The sequence below is a fragment of the Malurus melanocephalus genome, unplaced genomic scaffold (genome assembly GCF_030028575.1).
Source record: "Malurus melanocephalus ecotype Western Australia unplaced genomic scaffold, MMel_1.1 scaffold_106, whole genome shotgun sequence".
NCBI lineage: Eukaryota > Metazoa > Chordata > Aves > Passeriformes > Maluridae > Malurus > Malurus melanocephalus.
Genome location: NW_026623338.1, coordinates 1,855,130 through 1,872,267, shown reverse-complemented (window position 1 = coordinate 1,872,267; position 17,138 = coordinate 1,855,130). Strand labels below are relative to the sequence as shown.

The 17,138-nt window shown below is 37.8% G+C and overlaps 1 protein-coding gene across 4 annotated transcripts in view; it reads right to left on the bottom strand.

Moving 5' to 3' along the window:
• The window catches only part of SOX6 (SRY-box transcription factor 6), a 252,853-nt gene extending 236,392 nt beyond the window's left edge, over window positions 1-16,461 (bottom strand). For all 4 annotated transcript variants that reach the window (XM_057369294.1, XM_057369296.1, XM_057369295.1 and 1 more), the window contains exon 1: window positions 15,996-16,461. The gene's annotated coding sequence lies outside the window, so the exon portion shown is untranslated. The remainder of the gene's footprint in view (window positions 1-15,995) is intronic.
• Window positions 16,462-17,138: the final 677 nt, after the last annotated feature.

Here is a 17,138-nt window from a genome sequence, read left to right as displayed (position 1 = left end):
GAAAAAGACCGTAGACCAGTAAAAGCCCGGTTAGACTCAAATGACACATTGCTTGCACATCATTTGGAAAACATGAACAAAACTACTTGGTTTTGCTACACCCAGCTAAAGTAACAGTCTTCATTGTGTGCTAATCTGGACCCAAACCAAGCCACACCTAAGCAAATAATGCTTAGTAGATGCAAAATAATACTGATTTCTTTATTTAGACGACCAAAACTATTTATTTCTCCCGATGAAATCACATAATAACTATCTGCAATTTAAAGCGTCCTTTAAAATAAAGCCCACAAAGTGGAGAAGTTTGCCAATAGGTCGGGAATAATAAAAGCAAGCATGCATATGGATTCAATGCTCTGGATTTACCCAGCACTGGTTAATGGTTTCTATAGAGATGGATGTCAATCTGCCTGGCCTTTCTTGTGTCAACAGTCAGTTACAACAAGGAAGATCATGGCTTTTGCCTTTGATTAGAAGTGGTATCTTTCCTCAGTTTACTGAAGGTCACAGTATTTGCCACAAGTTCTCCCTTATTACAAGTTCCCTCTTATTACAGATTTCATGTTGAAATGTGTGTGTTTACAAAGCAATACAAAAAGACAATTATTTTTAAAAGTTTAGAGTCAAGAGGGTGTTAAATCTACACTTTGTGCAAAGTTTTCCTGTCCACACTGTAAGGTTTTTCATCTCAAATGCAGCTCTTTCAAAAATTGACAGAAATATTTGCATAATGCTAATGAAGCTGTCAAAAGGTAACTGTGGCATAGTACTACAACCACATCACTGCCAACTTTATAATTCCTTGAAAGAGTAGAGACTTGTGTTCTTGTCTCATGCTAACTTAAATTGGAAAAAAAAATCTTCTCATTTTCATTGCAAGATGCCACCCAGGCTTTTATTTAAATGTTGTCAGCAGCACGATGCTTCAACTTATTGCACAAAAACATGAAACACAATGAAATGCAGAAACATCACACCAATAACCAAACACGTAAAAACCTGACTACTTGCAGTAAATATATAATATAAACATTTTCAGGAATTTCCCTTAAGGCAGCAGTCTAAACCCAAATCCACCTTGCTGCTGATGTTACCTCAACCCATATTAGCCTGCCAGCCCATCTCTAGCAGCTGCCTGTTCCACACACCCAGAATATAACCAATAAGCTTGCCAGGGTGGCATTATAAGTTAATGTGAGAACGAGAGGGGACAGTTTACTTATATAAGTATTAGGTTTTAAAGTCCTGCCTGGAGCAAAAGAACTAAATCTTTTATGCTTCCAAGAGAGACACTTTCACGCTAGAGAAATTCTGGAGCAGTTGGGAAGGAAGTGTTAAAGTTTGAAGTTCTGCCTGTCCTCCAGGACGGGTCAGTCCTTACAGGTGGTGGTGCTGCTTCTATACATTCCTTTGGAATGATATCTATTCATCAGTGCTGCCAGCTTGCTTCAGAACAGGCTGCAGTTCACTCTGCTGACTACAGAGTGGGACTGACCCATGTCTAGATGCAGAAAATGAAGAGATGCCAGCTGACTGTAAAGGTTTTAACATGTGACACATAATATGTCAAGTGTTTTGGTGGCAGCGGGGATTTTCTCTGTAGGAGAATGGGATAAGCCCAGTTTTGAAAAGTAAGAAATATTTTACCATGAAATCATGATAGAGCATGGAAACAAAGAAATTGGTTGTTATTTGCAGTTGTACTCTGTACGTGGCTTGTTAATGAGTTGTGGGACATGACAGTCGGTGCTTTACTGTTAGCCCAAACAAAATAAATGAGTGTACAAATAAACCAAATGATAAAGTCAGTTTCCCCTGCCTTTCACAACCTGAAGCAGCAAGGACAAAATGGAACGGCAGAAATGAAGTTCCTCTCATCCTGTGCACTCTGACATCCAAGCATCGGGGGCGGGGGGGATGTACGGGGATACTGAAAATCCTTCCTCGGCTGGAGAGAAGGCGAGGTGGGAGCGAGCTGAAGCACGAGCAGGAGGATGCGGCGGGGATCGCCCACCCTGGGGCTGGGATGGAGCGCCTGACGGGCTCAGGGACGCTGGCAGGGGCCCGAGGGAAGGTATGGACACTGCGGGCTGACAATCCTGCCACGTTCATGAGCGGTAAGCTCCAGGAAATGTTCCACATAGCCCTCATAGCTCTCTGCTTTCAGACCTCAACGCACACGCGCGCACTCTCGCACCGTCCCTTCTTAAATTTCCTTGGAGGTTTCCATGTCCTGCACTTTTCCCCTCAGGAGCTGCTTCTCCCCGCAGCTCTGCTGGGCTGATGCCCTGCTCTGTCCCCTAGAGCAGCCAGCAGCGTTTTGTCCCTGCTTTGGGGAGACCGCAGAGTGAGATGTACAATATTGACCGAGTGGTCGCACTGAAGTTATCGCTGATCTACAAGATAAGATAAGGAGCTCATTACGTATTCCCTGCTCTCACAGAAAGCACCATTTCCCAGGTCCAATGGGTCACTTATCACCTCCTTTGAGGCCTATAGCTGTACTTGTAATAGGATTAACAAAAAGAGATCTCAGATAGCACCGAGTAAATAGTCGGCTCGGGTAAGAAAAAAGAAAAATAAATCCCAAGAGGTAACTTCTTGTGACCCTGGGGACACAGAACATAGATCTGTGAACTGTGCCTAAAGGCAAAATGAAGAGAAATCCCATGAGAAGATGGATTTATACACACGTGAACACGTGTGTGTAGATACACAGATGTACGTGTTAACGTGTACGTACCTTTCTCTGTCCATACATTTATTATATATTAGATTCAATTAGATTAAAGTCCTAACTGTGCAAAGAGAGTGTGATCCATCCTTGTGGCTTTTTTTTTTTTTTTTCCCGTGCCCTTTTGTCCAGATGTAAGCTGTGAAGCACATCCAAGTTCCTTAGAACGGGGAGTGTCGAGCCAGGCAGTTCAGGCTGAGCTGTTCCAGTTATCACTCCATTGAAAACGAACAACAAATTCAAATAACAGAGGCTGTGTTTGATTCTGGATCTCTCTGGGTTTTCTTTCTCGTGTTCCCACCCCCACAGTCTCACCTCTCTCCCACCCTTCCCTACTTACCATAAAGTTATGATGCCCTTTGCTATAGTAATGAATGGAATTCCCAGATTATTATTTTAGGGGTTTAAGTGATTCTCAGTGGTTTTCATGTGTTTAGCACTTATACAAAGAGGCTTTTTCATACGTCTTTCAGCAAATATACAAATAGGCTTGGAGTCAGTATTCATTTGAATAGTTTCACCAGATAGTCACATTTATTTTCAGAGATTTATTTTTTTTCTCATTGCACTTTTGCATCACTCTGCATGCAGCTGTACTACATATCCATCTATAAACCTGTTCTAGCATCAGCAAATAGTCTATCTCCATCCTTACAATAATCTTTTTTAAAAGAGATTTATACCTGCACAATGCTCATTGCACAAAACTCTAAATATATATAAAAGCAAGACTGTTGGAATCTCACTTTCCCTTTCGTATGTTATTTATTTCCAGGTAATCTCAGCTGAGAGCTTTCTTATGTTGTCACGATGGCCAATTTTATACTGGACATTTTTCCCAATACAGATGTGTAGCTATTTGCCTTTTCTTTACCTCTCCGTAAATGCCGTATGGACAGAAATCATTGAATCACCAGATCATACATTTATTTTTCTGATATATTATGCTGTTTGATGTCATGTTGACATGTAATTGATGTTGGTTTTGCTTTTTTTTGTCTTTGTTTTGTTTCTTGGTTTCAATAAAAAGAGAATTTAAAAAGGGCTGTAGAGTGATGACTTAAGGCACTGACAGACATGAACATAGTATGCATCTCTTTTATGATGTGCTGCTGAGTAAATGGGTATATTTCTATCTTTAGTTAGCATGTAGGAGACTTCTGAATTTTTACTGTATAGTGAAGTATTTGTAAAAGCCTAGCCTATAACCTCAAAAGAACTTCTTTCACTTGCAAGAAGTACATACAGAACATGTTTTCAATAAGGGCTTAAACCATGATTTAAGAGTCAATAAAGAAAGGTTTTCCATAAAGAAATGGGAAAGCAACAATAGAAATAAAATACAACATACCAAAGATTAAATATGTTCCATCAGCACAACAGTGTCTTTGTACGGTAAAGAGCAGAAGGGAATGATTAATAGTAAAATGGTATATATGTCAAAAGAAAAATAAATGCAATTTAGACAAAGTACACACTTATTAACAGAGAACATCATTTACAGTTATTCAGATGGAAGGAAGGCAAGGATGAAACTAGCGGAGAATCTATTTCACAACATGAAGTCACATTGATCTTAGTTCAGGCTTCCCCCCCCCCCCCCCCCCTACAGCTGCAAAATAAAAATACTGGTGAAATCCTTGATGACATAAAATTAATGCCTAAGCACCCAGCGACTTCAGCAGAATCAGGATTTCACTCAAGATATTTTAAGGTGCAGCTTTAGTAGGCAGACCTCATGGATCCCCAATGGGAATGGGTCCACACTTGCCCCTAGTTCCCACTGCAGTCACCAGCAGCTCTGACAGCCTTGGCACCAGCCCTCTCTGAAGGGGACCTATGGCTGTGGAGTGCTTCCCACTCATCCTCCTCCTGAATGGGTCAAAAAATGGATCAAGAGCTGCCTGGTGGGGTGTGTCTCTCCAGTGGTTTTACCGTGTTTTGGGTCACGGGGAGCAAAGGAGGGATGGAGGCACTTTAAAACAAGCCCAGAGGTTAAGATTAAATCAGTGAAATACAGATTAACGTGGACTGAATGTCTGCCCAGCACCTACCAGAAACCTGTCACCTGACACCAGCTGAAAGGTCACAGAGGAGTGGGTTCGGCATGGTAATGTACTGGGAGAAGGTTTTGGGAACACCTCCTCTAGATTTGCCAGAAACCTTATAAAAACCACCAGATGCAAACTTAGCATTTCAAACACCCTGAATTTTGAGCTAGAAAGACAGAAATATGTTATCAGTTTGTATCACTGTCTGTAGAACCACAGGGCCCCCTGAAGGTGCCCCAGCAGTGCGCCAATCCAGCCTGTTTGCAGAAAACACCTTCAGCAGCAAAATACAACTGCAATCACGTATACAAAAAATGGGAAAATACAAGGCAGAAAGAAAATGACCATTTCATTCTGCATGCAAAAAACACTCTCTATGACAGCTCCATATATTCTGCCCACAGTGCTCTGCTATTTCCAAATAAACCAACACAAAATAAATATGTTTTTATAAGGCAGGGAAGAAAGGTAAATTTTAAATGAGGAAGAAAGTTTGGAGAAGTTGTAAATAAAAAGTAGTTTAAAACCTAAATGTTTGTCCCATATTAATTTTGGAAATTTCTACCACTCCTGCTTTGCATATATAGTTATACCCAAAATGGGAAGGAGAAACAGAAAGAAAACAAGGGTTATAATTACCCTAATAATTATCTGGAAAAGATGACCTTTTGGGGTTTTACTCTCCTGATATACGATCACAGTTGAAACCAGACAGGGAATTAAAGCCTATAATTCATAATATGCCTGGGTTTAGGGCACATGAGATAGAAACGTGAACAAAGTGCTAGATCTGAAATATACATCTCCAAAAACTCATTCTCAGAGTTCCTTCTTAACTACCTCTCTCAAAATCCTAAGCTGTGCCAAAAATATCTTGATTATGGTCTAATCCATTCTGTGTGACCCTTGCAGAAATGATTCTTTGCAGCTCTGGCAAGTTTCTTTCTCTGCGACTTTTATGAGATGAATGATGCCTTCCATTTGCAAGGAAGTTCTCAGGATCTCTGCATTATAGGACTATTATTATCAGAACTCATTGAGCTCTTGCTGTGTTCACAGATTTAAATCTGAAAGCCAGAAATTATAAACATATACCTCATTCAAGATAGTACACGCAAGCACACATTATACAAATTATTTCTGCAGTGTACATTATTGCTACAAAAAGAATGACATCAGAAACCTTTATTAGCATCAGACAAGAGCCTCAAATCCTAAATCAACTCACACAATTTCTCTTTTTCTAAACTCCCTTTGATTCCTTTGCCTATTAAATCCAATTGCTATACAAGATGGAGCTAGATGCTCTTGAAGTCACACAGAAATTTACCCATCCAGTTCAAACCATATTATCCTGATATAACATCCTGGATGGCAGTTCAATGGAACATCAGAGAGGCCACCTATGCGTTGCCCAAATTGTCTGCCATCTTGACACTCCTACAGTTTTAATCCCCATCATCAACTGTACTCAGGATTTTATACTTTTTGAAAACAGGTATTTCTGCACCTTCTAACTACACTTAAAGGCTGCCTGCACTGCAGGATATGAATGAAAATATTTAAAGAGAAATGCTCCAACATAATCCTGGCAAGAAAAAAAAAATCACCCAAAAGATAACGAGTAAAAAGAACTCAAAACTTAACTGAGCATTCCCACTTTCTAAGATTTTAGGCAGAAAATTACACTGTATCGACAAGGCCAAGTAATTCTCTCTATAAGTGAAAGAATGAAAGATATAAGCAGGTCAAGGAAATACATAATGAAAGCCTTAAAAGGAGAGAGAATCCTTCTAATTACGTTATGAACGAAGTCAATAAACATGAAGTAATTCCCTATCCCCCTTCAAAATCCCAGAGTAGTATATAAATGATTTGCAATATTATTATCACTCCAGCAACACTACAAAACACATTAACATCCATCCCAAGAACCATTATGTAAATTGTGATTGTCACATACCGTGTGTCTGTATTACACACAACAGTCTCATGAAAGAGTATTCAGGTCTTCAGGAAAGTTCCAAGGAGGTGATATGATTTTAATCCTGTCATACTTTTAAGCAAATGTAGATTGACCTAAAGCAAACATTGCAGGAGGGAGCTCATGCTCTAGGCTTCACCAAGCAATCAGCAAGGCATCTGACACGCTACAGAAAACCTGCAAAATCCAGCAAATAAATCTTGTAACACCCATTCAGCATCCTAGGAAGCACCCAGTGGGGAGCTGACACACTATTAACTGACTGTAATTTTCACAAACTGTAACATACTAAGAGCTTTATGACATACATGAGGTGAAATATATTTTTATATTATAAATGCCCATGTTTTGAAAGCACATTAATCAAGATGCTTCAAATAAATCTTTGGGAGGAGTTTGTATTTAAATTGGTAGCATCAAAAATATTAAACACTACACTAAGAAGATTTGGGATATATCTCCATTTCATTACTCCATTCTAGCAAAATCACAACCTTTTGATGATACAGTAGTTGTATGGAACATGACAAAGGGACTGACTTGAGCAACAGAAAAGATAACCCTGGGACAGGCAATTGTCACAATGTGGGCTTCTCTTGAACATGAGGTTATAAATTAAATGATGTTTTATACAAGCTTGCTTAAACCCTGCTCTTTCAATGGACGTAAATCCATAAGGGACAATTCAGGTTTCAAGGAAGCTCTAATGTCATCCAGAAGGGAAGAATTGAAGATGATAAGACACAGACATCAGCTTTCACCCAGACCATCTTTCCTTTTGCCTTGGTGAAGGTTTGTACACCTTTACAGAGACAAACCTCACCTGCCTCTGCCAGGAACAGCAGAAAGCACTCCTGCAAGTGACACAACAGTGGCTTCTGAAGCCTGATATTGTTCTGCCACACACAGGAATAACTTGAGGTCCCAAAGGTTCAGACAGGAAAATGGCTCTTTGCCAACTCTCATTACTGCCTGCCAGCCTGTAGATAATCTTCTTGTACTGTACTTCATCTGATACTTTCACATTTACAACCCTTTACATACTCAGCAGTTTCTATTTAAATAAAAGTAGACAAGATTAAAAAAATAAACCTAAAGTAGAAAATACAGGCTAGATGTGAAAACTGAGAGCATTTTCCTTGCTATTGTCCATTATTCTTTAATGTATCATTCTCTTTCTGCATGTAGGCCAAAAAAATAAATCCAATGTAAACACAAAAGGCAAATACCTTTTGAAGGCCAGGCAAATATTTGAAAAGCAAAAAAGAGATTCTGCTTTTATCTCCAGATCACCCTACAATTTAATGGTTAGTGGAGAGGGGTTTCTTTATTTTCTTTCTTTCTTTCTTGTTTTTCTTTTATTCTTTAGTTCAGGGAATGTAGCAGGGGCAGGTCCACACCTCATAGTTCACAGAATGGTTATCAGCCTATAAACCAGAACAATGGGACAACAAAGGTCAGACAACTGTGCCACGCTTCTTACAGGGCAGAGAGAAAAATTGGCACTATCAAGAGCCATAAGGCAAGAAACCAATGGATTAAAAAACTTTGATCCATTATTATTTCTAAATTATGACAATTACATGGCTGACCTTGTAGTCTGATGTCTGTAATTTATAAGTGCAGGTGTGTGCACCTTAATGGTCTTTATGAGGTTTCATGAAATTAAAGTAATATCACTCCATGGACTAGAGAGAAAGACTTGGGTCTTCAGCTATGACAATAGTATTAAATAGTGCTGAAGAGAGGAAAAAAAAGATTATCTGCAAGTTAAAATGGTAAAGCCAACGGAACTTTACAGTGAGTCCATAACCACCTGGCAGGAAGAGTAAATAACTGTGACTATAGAGGACAGTTTTCAAAAAGGTTTTTAGGTGGGAATAAAGCTGTTGAAATCAAAATGGAACACAAGCCCCCTTTTCTTGCCCACTTTTTTACTAGTCCACTAATAATTCTCAGGTCACTACTGAACACCAGTGTACAAGTGTTCAGCAGTTCAACATTGATACTCTCAGGCCAATAGCAAATCTCAACCAATCACACACAAATCCCAGCAATTCCACAAAAACTCTGTAACATCATATAATGAGAACCATGTGCTTTCTTTAACTGTATGTAAAACCCTGCTAAATTACCTTATCATTAAAATGAAGCCATCAGTGGTAATGTTATTAAAATTATTGAAGCAGCTTTTGGGGTTAATCACGTGTTCACTGACTTCAAGAATGTAAGAAAACATTTCATATGTGTTCAAGCTGTAAAGTATGTGTACTTTATCATCTTTTATTGGATAGAAAAGTGATAAACACTTCTTATAATTAAAGAAATCTGATCAGCAAAGTAAGATTAATACTAGAAAGCAGAATTGATACTTGCTTAATCTTGTAGGAAACATTTACAGATAAAAGCTATTTTAAAAGATCTATTTTCTAGCAAACACAAAAAAATCTAATTAAGCATCTGAAAGCTATTTTGATTAGGTTAATTTTCAGCTTTCACAATATAATATCACATTAGAAGATTATGGCATTCTACAAAAGATGGTAACAGCAACAATGGGAAAAGGAATTATGTTTCAGACTACCACACAAATTAGGAGACACCAGCCCTTCAGCGACTACTAAAAATACAGGAAGGTAGTTTTCTTAAGATTTTTCTCCTGAAGCATTTATTTAATTTTTTTTTTAATTGGCAAAATATTGACAATATTTCTGAACAGAATTTTAATAATATCTTAGCTAATGATTAAACATGTACAATGTCCAATACTGTATTTTTTTAATAATAGAAATCCTGCAAGTGCAAGGTAGAACACAGGGATGGCTACAGGCCCATTGCTATTCTAGAGCTGACCCATGCACTGCACAAATAAAACTGCGACCCATGGCCTGGAAGAATCATAAGCACTCTCATCTATTCCTGATTTTATCAAGTAATTCTCAGTAATTTTTGCTGATAGTATTAGTGCTCTAAATTATAGATYGTCTCTGAAAGTAGAATTATTTGGAAGACAGACAGTATTTTTAAGGCAGTGTGAAACTTTGTACCACATATTCGTATGAAGATTACATAGGGTATTACTGTGCACATGTACATACATGATCATTAGGTGCACATGTATGTTCACCTATATATTTACATATGTAGAAATATGTATAAATAATGGACAAAATGGACTTGTATCCATGTATGTATGTATGTATCTGTGTGCTTGCTTATGTACACATAAAAGTAGATAAAAGTTCTCTAATCTGCATATGTTGTTTAGACTGACACACCTATACATAATATGGATGGAATTCACTATGCTAATTGTTACCAGTGAGAAATCAGTAACTGATGTAGGGCTTGCTCACAAATTTTCTAAAGCAGCGATCTCTTCCCACTGTGGTTCTAAATATCGTGTTACATATCCACAAAGCAATATATTTTTCAACAACAAATATTTTTTTCTTTCTTGCTTACTGTAGGATTCAGTCTCTAGATTTGGTTAGTATCAATCGACCCATTTTGGGTAGTTTTAATAATTTTTGAAGAGTTATTCTAACATACATGCACACCTTTTATACTAAAATTGTTGCTTCAGTGCTGGAGCTGTCGAAATAAAATCAGAACATCACCATTGATTAATTAGAATTTCTACAACTTCTATGATCATCTATGATCTAAGGCAAGCAGATTGTACCTTTAAAGGATTGTGAACGGTATGATAGGGCCAAAAACATTTAGAAAAAGGATCAATAATTTATTTGCTGGCATTAAACTTTCTTTCTAATTTATTCCCTGAAAACTTCAGTTTTAGGAAAATGAGAAAGTGACATTTCTCATACAATGCAGAAATTATTGTTACTAATAGACTGAGTAGTCACTTTTATCCTTTCCTTTCTTTGCTCACAGAAATAAACCAGCTAAAAGATAGCAGGAGACAGGACCCAGTAACTCTGGATTCTGTGTCGCAGCTGTAGGGTGCAGAAGAGAATAACCCTAATGAAGTCCATATACTATCTTTAGAACTGTATCAGTACAGCTCAAAGCAGACTCTGATCCTCCCTGAAACACAAAGCTGCTATTACTGATTATTGTTTTAGTTGACTTCAGCATCAATTCCAAAACTTAGCTCTTTCTTTGGAATAGGAAGTCCGGGCAAGTATGCGCTGAATGCCAAGATGTGAACCCCGACAAGCCAGGGAGGCTTATTATTCTCCTGCTCATAACACAGCAGCTCCCTCCCTAATAGGCATTTAGAACAAAACAATGTTTCTCTCCTGCAGGGTTTTATTTGGCCTTTAGATTAAACAACGCTCTAGGTTAGTAATCCGGTTTGCCAGACAGTTGTCACGGGAGCGCCAGCAGCCACTTTGTTTTCCCTCAACACTGCTCTGTGAGGTGGTGATAGTGTTAAACAGACTACGACTGATGGGAAACGTAGAAAGATGAAGCAAAAATGTCCTAAAAAAAACTTTTTTTCAAAGGAAAAGACGTCTATTGAAAAACCACACACAAGAAGTATTCAGTGTAAACACTAGTAAACCATATGTATTACCCCAAGAAATGCTAAAAGCCTACCCTGGTAAAGCAAGAACAAGGACATTTGTGATTTAGTTCACATTTTTCATGCAAAAATTGGGATGCATGCTTATACATGTGGCCTTTTTTAAAATTCAAGTCAACAGCGAGAACAATTGGAACTAAACAAGCACAGTCCTGATGAAAACTCTGCTTTGAAAAAAAAAAAAAAAAGCATAAACAGGTAGGATCTGGCTACTGCAATTCTTACTAAGGTTTAAACACATGATTCGTCCAGTGTAAATCATGGGAAACTTGTACATATGGATAAACTGTGAGATGGCAGACAAACTGATTTTTACTTTATCCATTCCTGTTCAGAGGTAGAAAGGCCAAAAGGATGTGCATGATGGCTGCAGCTGGAATGCCCAGCCTTGGCCTTCTCCCAGCACATGGMGTTTGGTTGTTTGACCTCTTTAATCAGAAAGCACCCTGAAAAATCTCCACTTTGTCCTGAACATCCCTGTTTACCTCCTTTACTGAACATTCAGTTCATAAACCAGACCCATTTGTGGGAAAACAGTCTGCTGTCCTTCGGCTCTCACAAACTTGGCTGATTACAATTAAAGCAAATTTGCTATGGGTTTTGTCTTGTTTAGCTGTTTTTGTGTGATTTTTACTACAATTAAAACATTTGGCCTAAGGATCAGAGAGTAATTAATAACTACACCAATATTGATTTGTAATATCTCTGAAAGAAATGTTAACAGATTTTTCCTCTGGCAGCCATAAAAATAAACCCAAAACCTGTGTAGTAAAGACAGGCAGAGGATTACATTTTCCAGTTGTATGGATGCTATATTCTATCATCCACTACAGCCACAGAACTATATTCAGAAGGTGAAAAATTACACATGTTTGATTGCTCCAGGATTTAGTAGCTGAAAATAACATGTCTTTGAGAATATACTGCATCATGAGTATGTCTTTTTAAAAAACCTACTGGAATATGTTGGGTGTAATAAGGAACACATGTAACTCCTAGTTCAGATGAGGAAAAAAATAAGGAAAGAAAAAATGTTTTCCTTTAGCAGTGTGTGATTCAATTAACTCTTTAAGCTCTTTTTGCAATTCTTTAAAACATAATTATTTTCCAGAAAACAGTAAAAATAGTAGCTCCAAAGGCAAAATGAAGTCTTATGMGATTTCTGTTATCAGAAATGCATCAAGTACTAATAAACATCTATGTATCTAACCAGCTTTTTTGAAACACATGGAACACCACAGAGTTTGCAGCAAGCAAAACCTGAAAGACGGTAGGTCTATTTTATTTTGGAGTTTAAATGAGATAAGTTTAATTTGTTTTGTCAGATCTAGCATTTGACAATTTATTTTATTCCAGGAGGAGAGTTCTAATGATTCTATACTCTTTCTTTAATATCCTGTAGATATATAGATGTGCAGATATATGTGGACTATATGCAAAGTCACCAGAGTGCCCTGAATTTCTCCTTTTCTTGTGACACAACTTTGTAATTTTCTACCTGACCACTCTATGCTGCTGATGCTGCTCTGTAAAAGCTGGAGTTTTCATGAGCCCTTTTGGTAACACTGCAGCCTGACATGAGCCTAAGCACCACCTGCACCTTATTTATCTCCTTGTTTATGGAAGAGTTTCCCCCTCATTGTGTGGATAACTGACCTTAGCCATAGCTAATAAGACATGAGCTTCCTTGAACTATGCCGCTTTACACTGAATCTTATAAAATACTTCAGTGTTATCCCCCTGTAGCTTCACTGAGCTCCTAATGAGCTGAAACACATTCTCTCTCCAGCGCTGTCACCACAGACAAGGTGTGGTCCAAGAAACAAAAATAACCTGGCCCAAACTTTGCTTYGGCCATCTGTTTCTGTAGACAAGCTTCTTCCTGGCTACTAACAGGTTTTTATAAAGTAGAAAATCAAGCAACATATAGATATTTATGCTCCACCCTACCCATCATCTCATCTGACTGCCCCAACCATGCAGTGACAAGAATGGCTTGCTTGCTGCAGGCTGCTTCAGCAGCCTATCCTGGGCACAGCTGTGTTTCCAGATGTGAGTCTAGTTAGTCAGAGACCTCTGGAACTCCCTCTCTCCTCGACATTAAGCCTTGAAACAGGTTGGGATCTACACAGTCAGCACTGAAGAAAATAGTTTTACTTAACATGAACTCCCTGTTCAGTCAGACTGGTTCCAGTAAATCAGATGATGTTCTTATCAAGCTATTCCAGACATGTCTAACTTTTTTGGTTGAGGTTTTTTTCTACTTTTTTTTTCCTGTAATACACAACTGAAAACAGGAACTGGCAYAAAAGCAGTGGTGCCAGCTAAACTGACTTGTAGGGGGACATTTTTCACAAGTTACACTATCATGTTGTTGAAACAAGTGACTGGAATGGGCATGAAGCCCCCACAGTTTCTGCTTGACATCTTTTTTTTCTTTTACTTAAGAATATTACTTCTATCCCAGTTGATATAAATAACAATAATTAAATAACAGCTAATTTACACTGGTTTATAGCTGAGGGGGATCAAGATTGTTTCTGTTTATTTGCAGGTAGCATTTGATGATTTAGGATTCTGTCAAAAAGCTAATGCTTACAACTAATTTCAAAATGAACCAGTTGAACCAGTACAGTGCTAGAGCTCAAGTGTCAACTACATATATACATGAAATATAATAAATCCTAAAGCACTACTTCAAAATCCAGCTAATTCGTCTAATTTGTGGGTTGGTACATACATAAGTAATATAATCACCTTAATCATTCCAAAGAAGCATAGGGTGAGCTTCATTTTGTGTTTTTCTTTTTCCCCAACAGCACTACACTAGTTGTTCCTGCTGATGTTCCAAGCAGAGCATTCCAAAGAGTCACTCGTGCAGGAAAACAGTTGAGCTAAACTCAAGTTGCCAGCTCTTTTCTAATTTTAAGTTTAGCTTTCCCGTTCTGAAGCAAGCATTCCTTTCCAATACTAGTTAAAAGAGCTTATCTAATTTAACTTCCATTTTTTCCTTAAACATCTGGGAAATTTCATTTCTCTAATCAGTTTCTTACTTTCCTCCACTAATTACAATCTTGTTTTTTTCTACGTATATCATTTCCTGTGTGATAATTTTTTCATCATTGGGTTTCTTGCTCTTTATATATTTCCTAGATGCTGGTGTTCAGACTCGGAAAATGCAGCTTATTTATGTTGTCCCCGTTCTCCTTCAAATACTCAGCAAAAATATGCCTCAAGAATGTTATTTGCCTCTGTGTATATCTGAATATTTAGCACAGCTTCCTAAATGCCACAATTTATTGCCCTAATAGCTCCATCATCAGYAAATTGTAGGATTTTAATTTACTCTACCATGATGAGACGCCCTTCAGAGAACTTGGCCACCAGCTGTTCCTGTGCTCAAGGAGGCCAAAGTCACACGCAAAACAATGACGCTGTCAGACAAACGCCACATCTCCCTTTCACTTTCCCCTTTCCCTGCCTCTTCCTTTCTCTTTCTCCTTCGCCTGAAGCCATATCCCACTCCCAAAATTAAAAGCTTTCTATGGCTCATGAAAAGTTATCCCATAGAACTACATTGCTGCAGGGGCCCAGCCTTCAAATTTGGAATACTTTTCAGTTTTTATCTGTATTTTCATTCTCGTGTYACCACAATCCCTTTCATATAGCTTAGGGGCTATCTCATACATGACAGGCTAAAATCTGGACATGGTAAGCTCTCTTTCACCAAGACAGACACTGTAGCCACATCATGTGCATACTGAATTCCATTCTACAAGCAAAGCAGGATTTTTTAAATGCTATTAATTTAAGTAACAGCACATAGCTTAGGAAAAGTTATTAAATGCTGTATAAAGACTTTCTAGTTTCAGCYGTACTAAACTATCATTTAAAAGATTTTACACAACTCTTACAATAAGTTAAATAGGAAAGGCTACATTGGAAAAAATAAATGTTTATCACACCTATTTATTAGTATCAAAGGCACAAATTTGAAAGTTTTCCCAAGATAAGGCTTAGAGGTTTTTTTAAATTACCAAAATTATGAAATTATATTCAGCCGACTACTGGTTTCATTTGCATTTCTCTGTATAAACACAGTGGTATGTTTACCAAACATCTATTTCCTTCTAACCCCAGATCATAGATTTTTGAAACCCCACCAAAAAAAAACCCCAGTTTTTTGATGAACAGAAATATGTTCACTATATCAAAACAAATAATTCATTCACATGGTGTGAAAACTGAAATCTAATAACTCTGAATGAAAAAGCTCTGCAACATAAAAGCTCCTGTAAATCTCCACAATATGTCCAAGCACAACTAAAAACAGACTTACRTAATATATTAGCTTGCACTGCAATTGCAAAGGACTCTTCAGGTTTTGCAATCAGTTCTCACACTTAACCACAAACCAGGAAGGAATTGTTATGATATTTCACAGTTTCATACATTGCGTAGCTTAGAAATATGGCTTAGAAACGTATCTTCTTACCAAAGTTAAACACAAGTTTAATTTCTTTCATTCATTTGAGGAAACTGAGGATCAACATATGCTGTTTCACATGCTGATACTTTAAGTAAAATAACAAAGATTCTTTTAAAAACTAAACTCTCTTATAATGAAAAACAGAAAGAACAGATTTTGTTCCTTTGAGAAGATGGTTAGCTTACCTGGTTTTGCCATTCCACACCGACAGCCCGAACAATATTATCAGCTCTTCAGGTACTAATTCTTGCAAACTGGAAGGATATTTTCTCTCTTGCTGGATTAATAATCAACTTTCCTGATAGTTCATTTGTAATTCTCTGCTGGTTAACCCTTTGCAGGGCTCCCATTTTGAACTAAGCAGCCTACACTGTTCGGCTCATTGTAATACAAAAATAACAAAACATAGGCTAGCACACAAAGGAGAACTAAATAGCAATCTGAAGAGAAAAATGAAGAATAGATTTTMTTAAAAAACTAAAAGCTTACAAGTACTTAAAGCAAGACTACCTTTCTCTAAGAGACTCTAATTACTAATCCTAGTTGCTGGTAAAACAATTCATCAACAACCTGGGAGCTGTAAAGTCCAATGGCTCATACGACTGTGCGCTCCCATGAAGCCACTGCCTGACCTCTCATCTTCAGCCAGCAAGCATGACACACGCCTGCCTAATTCTGAAAATAACATCTTTTATTAGTGAATAGTGTGCTGAGAAATTGCCACAGTTATCAGTTTGTGCAAGGCCACCCATCTGTGTTGTCAGAAAGCAAGAGCAAGAGTGGCCAGGAGTAAAAATGAGATAAGAGAGGCCCAGAATAGCTAAAAAGGGGAGTTCAAATGAGGTCAGAACAGTTTAAGACGGGATACCTAAAAATTACATGTAATTTTATTTTTCAAGTGTAATAGTAGTAAATTACATACATGTTATCAGTTTCATAAAAATTCAATACAGCTATGGCAGATGTGCTGTGAAATGAGTAAAAGGATTATAAAACAAACCTGGTAAAAGGGTTTAGAGATCTCGTATAAGAATGTGCAGCATTCTGGAAATGCTTACCTAAAAGAATTAGTTTTTGGGGGATGTACGATGGACCTTGAGGTGTGCTTTGATTGTGGACAAATGTAAGAGAGGAAAGGAAAAATAAACTTGTTGCATGAATGACTAAGGCATAATGCTCTTAAAAAAAAGGAAAAAATAAGAAAGGGGGGAAAAAGGYCTTTGTGAAAAACAGTGAATTGGGTTTTTGGATGCTCTTGGAAAAATATAAGAGATGACAGCTCTATTCACTAACAGAAATGCTTTCCTCATGAACCGTGCTATAGCTGT